We start from the raw sequence: 9,172 nt of genomic DNA, 5'->3' as shown, positions 1-9,172 counted from the left end.
CAAAATATAGCTCTTTATTACAGTTTCAATGCTCAAAACTTGCAGTTACTCACACTCTCAGAACATCTTTTATAGGTTTTATTCTGCTGACTCCTCACTCACTACAGTGCTCTGAACCAATGAGGCAACCTGGTGATAACACGCTACTCGCTCAGAGACACGTTGTCACCTGCTTCTACACAATCAGACTTCTTTTTTTCACAGAGGAGTCGCCCCCTGCTGGTCAGCAGATAGAATGTGAGTTTTTAGTCACTCCAGCGTGGGCGTCACTGGCTGGCTGCTCCATGGGAGTCTGCAGTGCCCCGTTGCCTATTCAACCCGAAGGCACTACTTGGCTGCTCGCTTGATGTTTCTTCCACTTGTACCGTCCATCATGTTTATTCTCACAAAACAAAATAGCAATCTCATCGGCAGAACTTAGTTGTGTATATTCAAATCATAAAATACACCGTAAACATTTACCACTGTCTGGTACAGCAGTGTCACTTAAAACAGTTTGCTTCCTCCAAACAAGCAACACCTGGCCCCGATGCCTCTCCTAATTATAAAACGCTGCAGTAGCAGTGGGCATTGCGCCCCCAGTGGCGGGAGGCACAACATCATCAAAACACACAAAATGGCTCTTACAGCCTCTATTTGTATTTTTTTTCTCTCCAGAATTTAACGAGGTGTCTGATACGAGGGCTTTGAGCAGATTGCCTGCATGCATCGCTGCTTGTTTTTAAGTTTGAATGAAAGTGTGTCTTATGAGGCCGTACAGCACAATGGTTTCTAGACGTTAGCCCGTTGCGTGTCGCAGCGGTCGATGCAAACACGCCCTGGAGGAGATCTGCACCCGACAGATTCCATCTGTCTCCTTTCCTATTGAAGTCACTCGTGCTGAAGTCGATCGCTTGTTGGTCTATTTGGGATGCATCTTAACCTGCAGGAGAGGCTCTGCGCTCCTCCAGTCCCTTCTTCTAACAATCTGTGTCCCGATGACTCCACAAGTGCTGCGTCTGTGCCCGGCGTCTCCTCACGTCATCCCTCTGTGTGCGTGTGCAGACGTGCCTCATAGTCATGTCTGAACATTACGCATTAGAGGACTGCGACCCTGTGCGTCACGCAGCCTTTGGGCGGCGAAAGCTCAGCCCTTTAATGAGAGGTATTCATTTGTAAGGATCCTGTCATAGTGTCGTTTCGGGCTCCAGCCCTCGCCTGTGGTACAATGCAAATACCAGATTACTGTCAGCTCCTTTGTGCTGTGTGGGGAGACGAGTCTGATTAATATGGTTATCCTTGTTGTCCCTCTGTTTGTTGATGACATATATAACTAATACACATCTTGGGAAACCCCTGAATTGTTTTGAATCTACTTTTTTTTCATGAGATTCAGCCCATGTCTGTTTGTCGACATGATCCTCAGCATCCTCTTTCCTGGCAGGGCTCACTTCACTTGCGTGTTTCCTATTGGCCGACGATTAACTCTAATTCAGATCAAAGTGATGCGCTTTGGCCTTTCACGCACCGGGCCAGTCTACTACGCATGTGATTAATGAACCACTTCCATCTCCAGCACTGTGAACTCTGGCCTGGACTTAATTAAAAACTCTGCCGTTGACCACCAATCATAAATTACTTCCCGCAACCTGTGACACTTTTGGAATAAAAAGAACAAATTGGTTTCCTACCAATTTATAATTCACAAATGAAAGGGAATAACACGCCCGGGGGCAGCTGCTCCTCCCAGGCTCAGCATCCTCCACGTGAGCATGCCGAGGACTGGTAAGCGTGGAGGCGCTGGCGTCCGCTGGGTGATTGATGGCCGTTGTCTGATCTGCTTGTGTTTTACAGGTAGCTGCTGTCATTACCGTGGCGCCGTGGCGCTCCTGCCCAGTCTGATCCCTGACCCGAGCAGCTGGTTTCCAGTAGGAGGGAGCTTACCTGCAACAACATCTCTACTCCATCATCCCTGCCTCGGTTTCCATGTGCATCAGGCCGGAGACGGAGGCCTTTGTCAGCGTACAGATTTGTCACGAGTGAGCGGCGGTCAGAGCCTCTCATGTAATCTTCATTGTGCTTTTTTTCTGTCTTTTATTTATTTTTTTGTCTGTGGTTCAAACGTTATCGTCAAAGCTGAAGTCAAACATGTGAATTTAGGGGTTACATCAGAGGCACGAGCTGGACTGTTTCCTGTCTCGGCTGTTTCCTGCGGAGGGTTGCTGTTGTATTTAACTTTCACCAGAGAACCAGATGAAGGCGGAGCAGGAGATTCAGGGTGCGTCCAGGCCAACGTGATCTCACAGAAACCAAACGGACATGACCTCGTAACAGAGCACTAAGTGGTGGCATCATGTGTTCAAAAGGTTAGTTTTTAGCTCCTCTACTCAAGGGTATAATATGAAAAGACACCTTGCATGTAACTAAACAACATTATCCGACTAGAATACTTGTCATCTCGTTAAAAATCTCTTTTTAACACATTCCATGCCACCTGATCACGTTCACATATTTCTGTGAGATCGGACTGGACGAGGCAGCTGTGCGCTGTGATTATTTTAAGTGTTTCAATTCAAACAGACTTCATATTTATCAGTTCGTAGTCTTATTTAATCAGTATTATATTGTAGCGTTTGTTGATATTGGTAAATATTGTTTGACCAAATTCATCTTCCCAAATAAAAGTTCTACAGCAACAGGAAGTTCTGCATCTGTTTGTGTTTGGTCGACCCGAAATAAAATAGTAGAAGTATTAATGATTGATCCTGTTGCTGTGTTCCTTGCTCCATCTGACTAGCTTTGCTACGGTTTTCAAAGGGTTTCATCCCAACCACAACGTTGTTGGACCCAATGCCATGTCGACATGAGCACAGGTTGAGCTGAATCCCTGAGAAACTCAATATGAATCACTTCATTCCAACATTGTCCTCAAAGATCAGTGCTCTGTGGGACAAAGTGAGCAGGTGCTCGACAGAGGAAGCTATCGTCTGTCAGCATCCACTTCTTTCCACTACTCACCGCTAGCAAACAGTTAGGATGCTGGAGTTGAGTAATAGCCCTCACATTGTCTGAACTAATTGTTCTGTGAGGGAATGTCAGAACGATATTCACAGGATTTGGACTTGCAGACAAGTCCAGATGTTACACAGGTCACAGGTGAGTTTTTAAAAGAAGAAGAAGAAAACCTGCAGCACCAATCCAACATCTTTAGGGCGGACCTTCCTATTCAGAGATTCTGAGGGTTCAATTCAATTCAGTTTATTTTCATATCGCCCAAAATCACAAATACAAGATTTGCCTCGGAGGACTTTACCATCCGTACACATGACATCTCTGTCCCGGGACCGCACATCGGATCAGGAAAAACTCCCCAAATAAAGATAGAAAAAATACTCTCACAGGGAAAAAAGGAAGGAAGCCTTCAGGAGAGCAACAGAGGAGGATCCTCTCCTGGATGGACAGAAGCAACAGATGTCATGTGACCAGAATGAACAACGTCACAGAGTTACAGCACATTACAAGAAAACTGTCAACAGTTAAACTGGAAAAATAGAATAGAAACGGTTTTACACTGTAGAACCTACCAGCTCATCTTAATAAAAGAAGGAAGCTAACTTAACTTAAATGGCATAGAAACGTGTAGTTACTTAAGTGATACACTAACAGCCATAAAACTCAGTCATTTGGAGTTTATGTTGTAAGTTCAATATAAAGAACGGGGTTAGTACTAATCATTTATTTACTTAAGTATACTTAACAATAAATACTTGAGTTAGGAATACTCCATTTAACCATTTCTTTCCACTGAAAGAATTTGAGTTATTTAACTTAAATGGTTCAAGTCAATCGGTTCCCTTCAACTATTTGAGTTGACTTTACACAAAACGCTGTTTTGAGTGAGTCAGCATTGATGCACACTTGCAGTTGGAGGGTTATAATCCTCCTCCCAGTGGTTTGGGATGGGTTAATGAGATGGACCCTCCACAGGAACACACACCTGGAGTGGAGGTGGGAAGGGAGAGGGTGGAGGTGATGGTTTTTGAGAAAGACCCCCACAGGTCTTCCGTTCACGCCGAAGAAGCTGATGAGTTGAAAAGACTTCCTCCTGATGTGCTGTTTCTAGCTCCTGGAGTCACACGGTGTGTGACTTGTGCTGACGACGTTCCTTCCACTCAGAATGTTCACTTCCACGTCGCCCGTTTCATCTTGGGCGCGTGTTTCCAGCTTCTTGAAGTTTCGTGTGGCCATTTTCTCCTTCATGTCCTGGGAGAGTGAACCGTCTTCAGAAGCCTGAATTCAAAGGCACAAACCTTTTTCTCATCGCTTCTTTCTTTCTCTCTCTCTCTCTCTCTCTCTCTCTCTCTCTCTCTCTCTCTCTCTCTCTCCACATGACGAGCCCTGGAGCAGTGAGTGCAGGGCCCTGATGCCGTTTTGAATCGGAGGTCAAGTTTTGGCCAAGAACTTGAATTTGGGGCCAACAGTCTGTTAGAAAACTTTCATGAGAAGATCCAACATTGAGCTCATGAAGCCATCGAAGCTGGATTTAGAGAAGGAGATCAATATTGACAAAGATGAACTGTGCAGTGAGCGCTCTGGGATGTTTGCATCTCACAAGTCATGATGCTCAAGGTAGCTCAACACAGCAGTGCATTTCCCAAAAGAGTGTGTTTTCCTTCTGTGTGTTTGGGCCCGGGGGCCCGCTACAGCGCACCTGACCTGTGCCTCTTCAAAATGTAACACGGTGGGTCCCGAAACGCCATGGAGACACAACAGAGAGCTGCCAGTGATCAGCCATGTTTGTTTTCTCCTGGAGGCAGAGGAGTAACGTCCTCTTACTCAGAAGCACAGCTGGAACTGCTGAATTTGCTAACATGCGTCCTGCTTTTCTTTCCTCGCCTCCTCTCCTCGCGTCTGGGTCCCGGCCACGAGAGGGGCGAGCAAAGGAGGCGAGGAAGAGACGCGAGGAGAGAGGAGCCAAGGCAGCAGGCATTTAACGAATGATACATCGTTGGCTCAGAGCCGTTACTTCAATTAAATATGACATGTGTCACAGATGCATCAGCTTGTTTGTTATATATTTGTTATATATTTGTTATACATTGTTTGTTATATACATGACTTGCATATATATATATACATATATATATATATATATATATATATATATATATATATATATATATATATATATATGTATATATATATGTATATATATATGTATATATATATATGTATATATATATATGATGACATACCAGGAAATAAGATCTGAATGTTAGTCATTGATAAAATAATTCAGTCAGCAGCTGTTTGCACTTGTAAACATCATGTAGCTGAAGTATGAGCCGACTTTCAATATCATAACACAAGACATATGACGGTAAATGTCATGAAGGAGCTTGGACCAGAGCCTCATGAGACGCTATATGAAGCTCCATCATCTGAAAGAACTACAATTTAGGAATACAAATGGAACAATTATAGAGTCCCAACATGCTTTGAGGTTCTTCCAGCTGTGTGTAATGCCTCTTTTATGTGGCGGGTACCAATCGAGAGGCAGTTCCAGAAGCCTCCTCTCTCCTCTCTCCTCATTCCTCACTCCCTGAGGTGCATTTGATGGATTGAAAGACCCTCCATGATGGCAGAGGGGGGGAAGGGTCAGCATGGAGAGAGGACCACAGGAAGCATAAATTATCCAAAAGCACAGAGAGACTCTGGGCTTTCCTCTTCTCCCTGTGTGGACATCCTCTCCTCCTCTCCTGACTTTCAGTCCCCATCCACGGGAGAAGTGAGCGAAGATGGCGAGGAAAGAGAGGGAAGTCGACAGGTATGTAACAAATGAGACATCGCTGCCTCTGAGCTCCATTGTGTTTGTTACTCTGCTGCATTTCATCATCTGTCAGAGGAGCAGAACAGTGTCCATGACAACTTACGTTTAATGCCGTTCACAACGTGGCATAATATATTCATCTGGTATAAAAAGTACTGTGGCAAACGCTGAAAAGCAGAACGTTATTATCATTATGAAGCATTATGTGTCATCCTGTCTCCTTATTTATCATATATGATTATTTCCTGTTTTTTTGTGATTTACCTCACCTCTCGATTCAGGTCACTTCACTTGATGCCTTTGTGTGTTTTCCCGCCTTTTTAACTGCCCCGCCCCTGACTGATTCTGCTTGTGTGTAAATCACTGCACTGATTGATCAATAAAAGCTACGATACAGAAAAGCTGTTTGATTAAACTATGAGAAATAGTGTCGAGGAGAGAGGAGACGAGGAGAGAGGTGACGAGGAGAGAGGAGACGAGGAGAGAGGAGACGATGAGCTGAAATAAAGATGAGAAGAGAGCTCCGTATATCACGAAGTGAACGAGAGGACATAAACACGATTAATGTAGGAAACGTAATGAAAGGATCATTTGGCCAGCCCGTGTTCATGCATCTGGTGTTGCATTGGTAAACTCCTAAAGCCCATGGTGTTAACTTTTTGACCTTTCTGTGGAGCATAAATCCAGCGCCACAGTTTAAAGAGTCACGTCTGCATCGGCCTCAAAGGTATGTGTCTGCTCCTGCTGGAGCTGCATTAATAATGCAGCTCATGCATATGCATGCACCGCTTTCATTTTTTAAATTTTTAATTTGGATGTTTGTCCATTCCACAAAAACCTGAACAAAAGCAATTCTAAAGCCTTTAATCTGCGCCTTTTAAATGCTGCGCGTCGCGTTTTTCAGCGAGCTTAAAAGTTCAAATATTCTCAACTTTGAAGCGTACGCCGCGGAGTCGCACAGCTCATCACTGTCACGCTCGGCTGAGACAGCCAATCGGATTAAGCAAGAGGCGGGTTTTGTTCCTTCCTGTTTTCGTGTGGTATGAACTGCGGGGAATTGAAAAGAAAATGGCCTCCGACGAGGCGCTAATAATTAGCGGTATTTAATTACAAAGATCTTTACAATTCTAGAGGGAAACACGACTCTACTGCTCCGAAGACGCTCCAACTGACTCCTGCTCAGCCCAAAGTACTGAAAGCATCGTCATCCAGACACTTTCCTTTTTCTCTCTCTTTTTTTAAATATCGTGAACCCAAAAACTCTTCTTTTTGGGGCTTTTCCCTCCTCATCCCACAACACAACAAGGGCAAGAGCGCGACGTCTGCTTGAATCCATTCAGTAAATTCAGTTTTATTGCCTGGTTGCGTGTGCAGGCGCGCTCCACAGGCGCCCCGGCCTGTTTTGCCCGGCGTGTTTTTGTCAAGGCGTTTTTAATGGTGTGATCGCCCCCTAGAGCTGCAATTTAGGTTCAGGGACTCCCCTCGGGAGGTCAGTCGAAATACAACGAGGATCTTCCCGGCGTGGAAAAACCACATTGGACACCCGTCCGTAAGTCCATACTCACCAAAAGCAGGGAACACGTGACTCACGTGTGTCAGGTTTTTCGCTGGCCTGCAGCACGAGTTAATCAGTGACAGCAAGTTTTCCTCATTGCTTCACATTTCTAGCAGGGGGTCTTGTTTCGAGATGGTAATAGGCTTAATTTGATCTGTCAGAGGGATGATTATGTTGTGTGGTAGTTTCTCCAGGCTGCATGTTGTTTCCCAGGGCTCCAGAGAGATAAGTGTGATGTCATGCTGTGCTGCCGCGGGGTCATGTTCCGCATCATCCTTCACTTTCCTCCAGTGGTGCTGTAAATGTTAGCTTTTCTATAAAATGTGTCTGTCACCGCTGATCTCTCGCTTCACGTTTTGAAATTATTGGAAACTGAAAGTGCAAACGAACTTCAATCAGTAATAATTTCCTCAAACCATACTGACTCACCGGCGCCTGGAGCTTTTCATTTTTAATAGAGTTTTTGATAGACAAAGAGAGGAAACAAAGACATGAAACAAAAGGGGGAAGCTTGTAGTTTTCCTTTTGTCTCAAGCATAATGTAAAATAAAATGGCAAATTTATTCTCTTTGGTGCCTTTTTATTCTTGAGAAAAGTGTTTTCATGAGGTTATATTCTCCTGCATTTTTCAATCCATTGAATGCATTTTAATAATAATAACAGGGAAAATAGCAGTTCACAAAGCTTTTCAAACGTTAGAAAAAGCAATCAAAGTAGAGTTTTCCTTCACTCGAGGGTCTGAAACGAGATTTCATTATTTGCGGGTTGTTTGACAAACTTAACGTTGTGTTGCTCGCTCACAGGGGTTTAGTGTCTGATGGCCTGCTGCCTCTGTGAATACAGCAGGAACAACGGGATAAACCTCCCAGGAAATGTGGGCTGAGGGGAATTTCAATGGCAGGAGCGGTTATCGCCTCTGGTCAATGTCTAGAATGTTAACGAAGGTTTATTTCAGGAGAACAAGCCAGAAGAAGAATGTGTCGTTACAACAGAGGAAGGGCTCGTCTCCAGCATCGTTACTGGACTGTGTTGCCGTAGAAAATGTGAGTTAGCAATTTTATCCCACATATGTATGTTTCTTCTATTGATCCATCCTAGAGAGACTGATGCAGCCTCCTCGGCCTGTTGCATGCCCCTGATCATGTGAAGTTGTCTTTTCTACTGGAGCACTCATTGCATGGACCTGAGATACACTCATCACAATCCTAAAAAGAAGCAGAGGGATTGGACTAACTGCAACTAGAGATGATCTCCACCCACGGCATCTTCCAATCACCAATTCAGACTTGCCGGAGCAAACTCCACAGAAACTGGTCGACTGACGGCAGAAGAGAGAGAGCGGAGGGCCAAGAGGTAAGCTATGCTAACCCAGCTAGCTCCGAAGGCATCTCCACTATCCAGCCTACTCTTGGCTGTCTGATGTTTGCTTACAGCAAATAAGATGGATGCGATATGGGCCGGCTGTAGCTCATGATGAGAGTGGTCCTCCTGCCATGCTAACCCAGCTAGCACCAAACACATCTCCACTATCCAGCCTACTCCTGGCTGTCTGATGTTTGGTCGCAGGAAAATAAGATGGATGTAATATGAGGCGGCAGTAGCTCATGGCGAGAGTGGTAACCACGAGGTAGCCGGTTGGAGCCCTGGTCTCTCCGTAGTTTGCCTGTCGAAGTGTCCCTGAGCAAGACACTGAAACCCAGTGGCTCCCCAGGCGCGTCACTAGGGGCAGCCCACTGCTCATAAATTGCTAAGGATGGGTCAAATGTCCCCACTGTGGAACTAATACGAGATTTAAAACATAAAGGCTT

At 44.9% G+C, this 9,172-nt stretch overlaps 1 protein-coding gene across 2 annotated transcripts in view; it reads left to right on the top strand.

Annotated features, from left to right (window-relative positions):
- tsnare1 (T-SNARE Domain Containing 1) overlaps nucleotides 1-2,681 on the top strand; it is a 138,476-nt gene extending 135,795 nt beyond the window's left edge. For both annotated transcript variants that reach the window (XM_068570468.1, XM_068570469.1), the window contains one exon: nucleotides 1,834-2,681. The gene's annotated coding sequence lies outside the window, so the exon portion shown is untranslated. The remainder of the gene's footprint in view (nucleotides 1-1,833) is intronic.
- Nucleotides 2,682-9,172: the final 6,491 nt, after the last annotated feature.

Source organism: Clinocottus analis, unplaced genomic scaffold, assembly GCF_023055335.1.
Source record: "Clinocottus analis isolate CAN_PGR_092001 unplaced genomic scaffold, fCliAna1.0.p SCAF_9, whole genome shotgun sequence".
Classification (NCBI taxonomy): domain Eukaryota; kingdom Metazoa; phylum Chordata; class Actinopteri; order Perciformes; family Cottidae; genus Clinocottus; species Clinocottus analis.
The sequence above is the reverse complement of the archived record's forward strand: the minus strand, read 5'-3'. Positions and strand labels throughout refer to the sequence as shown.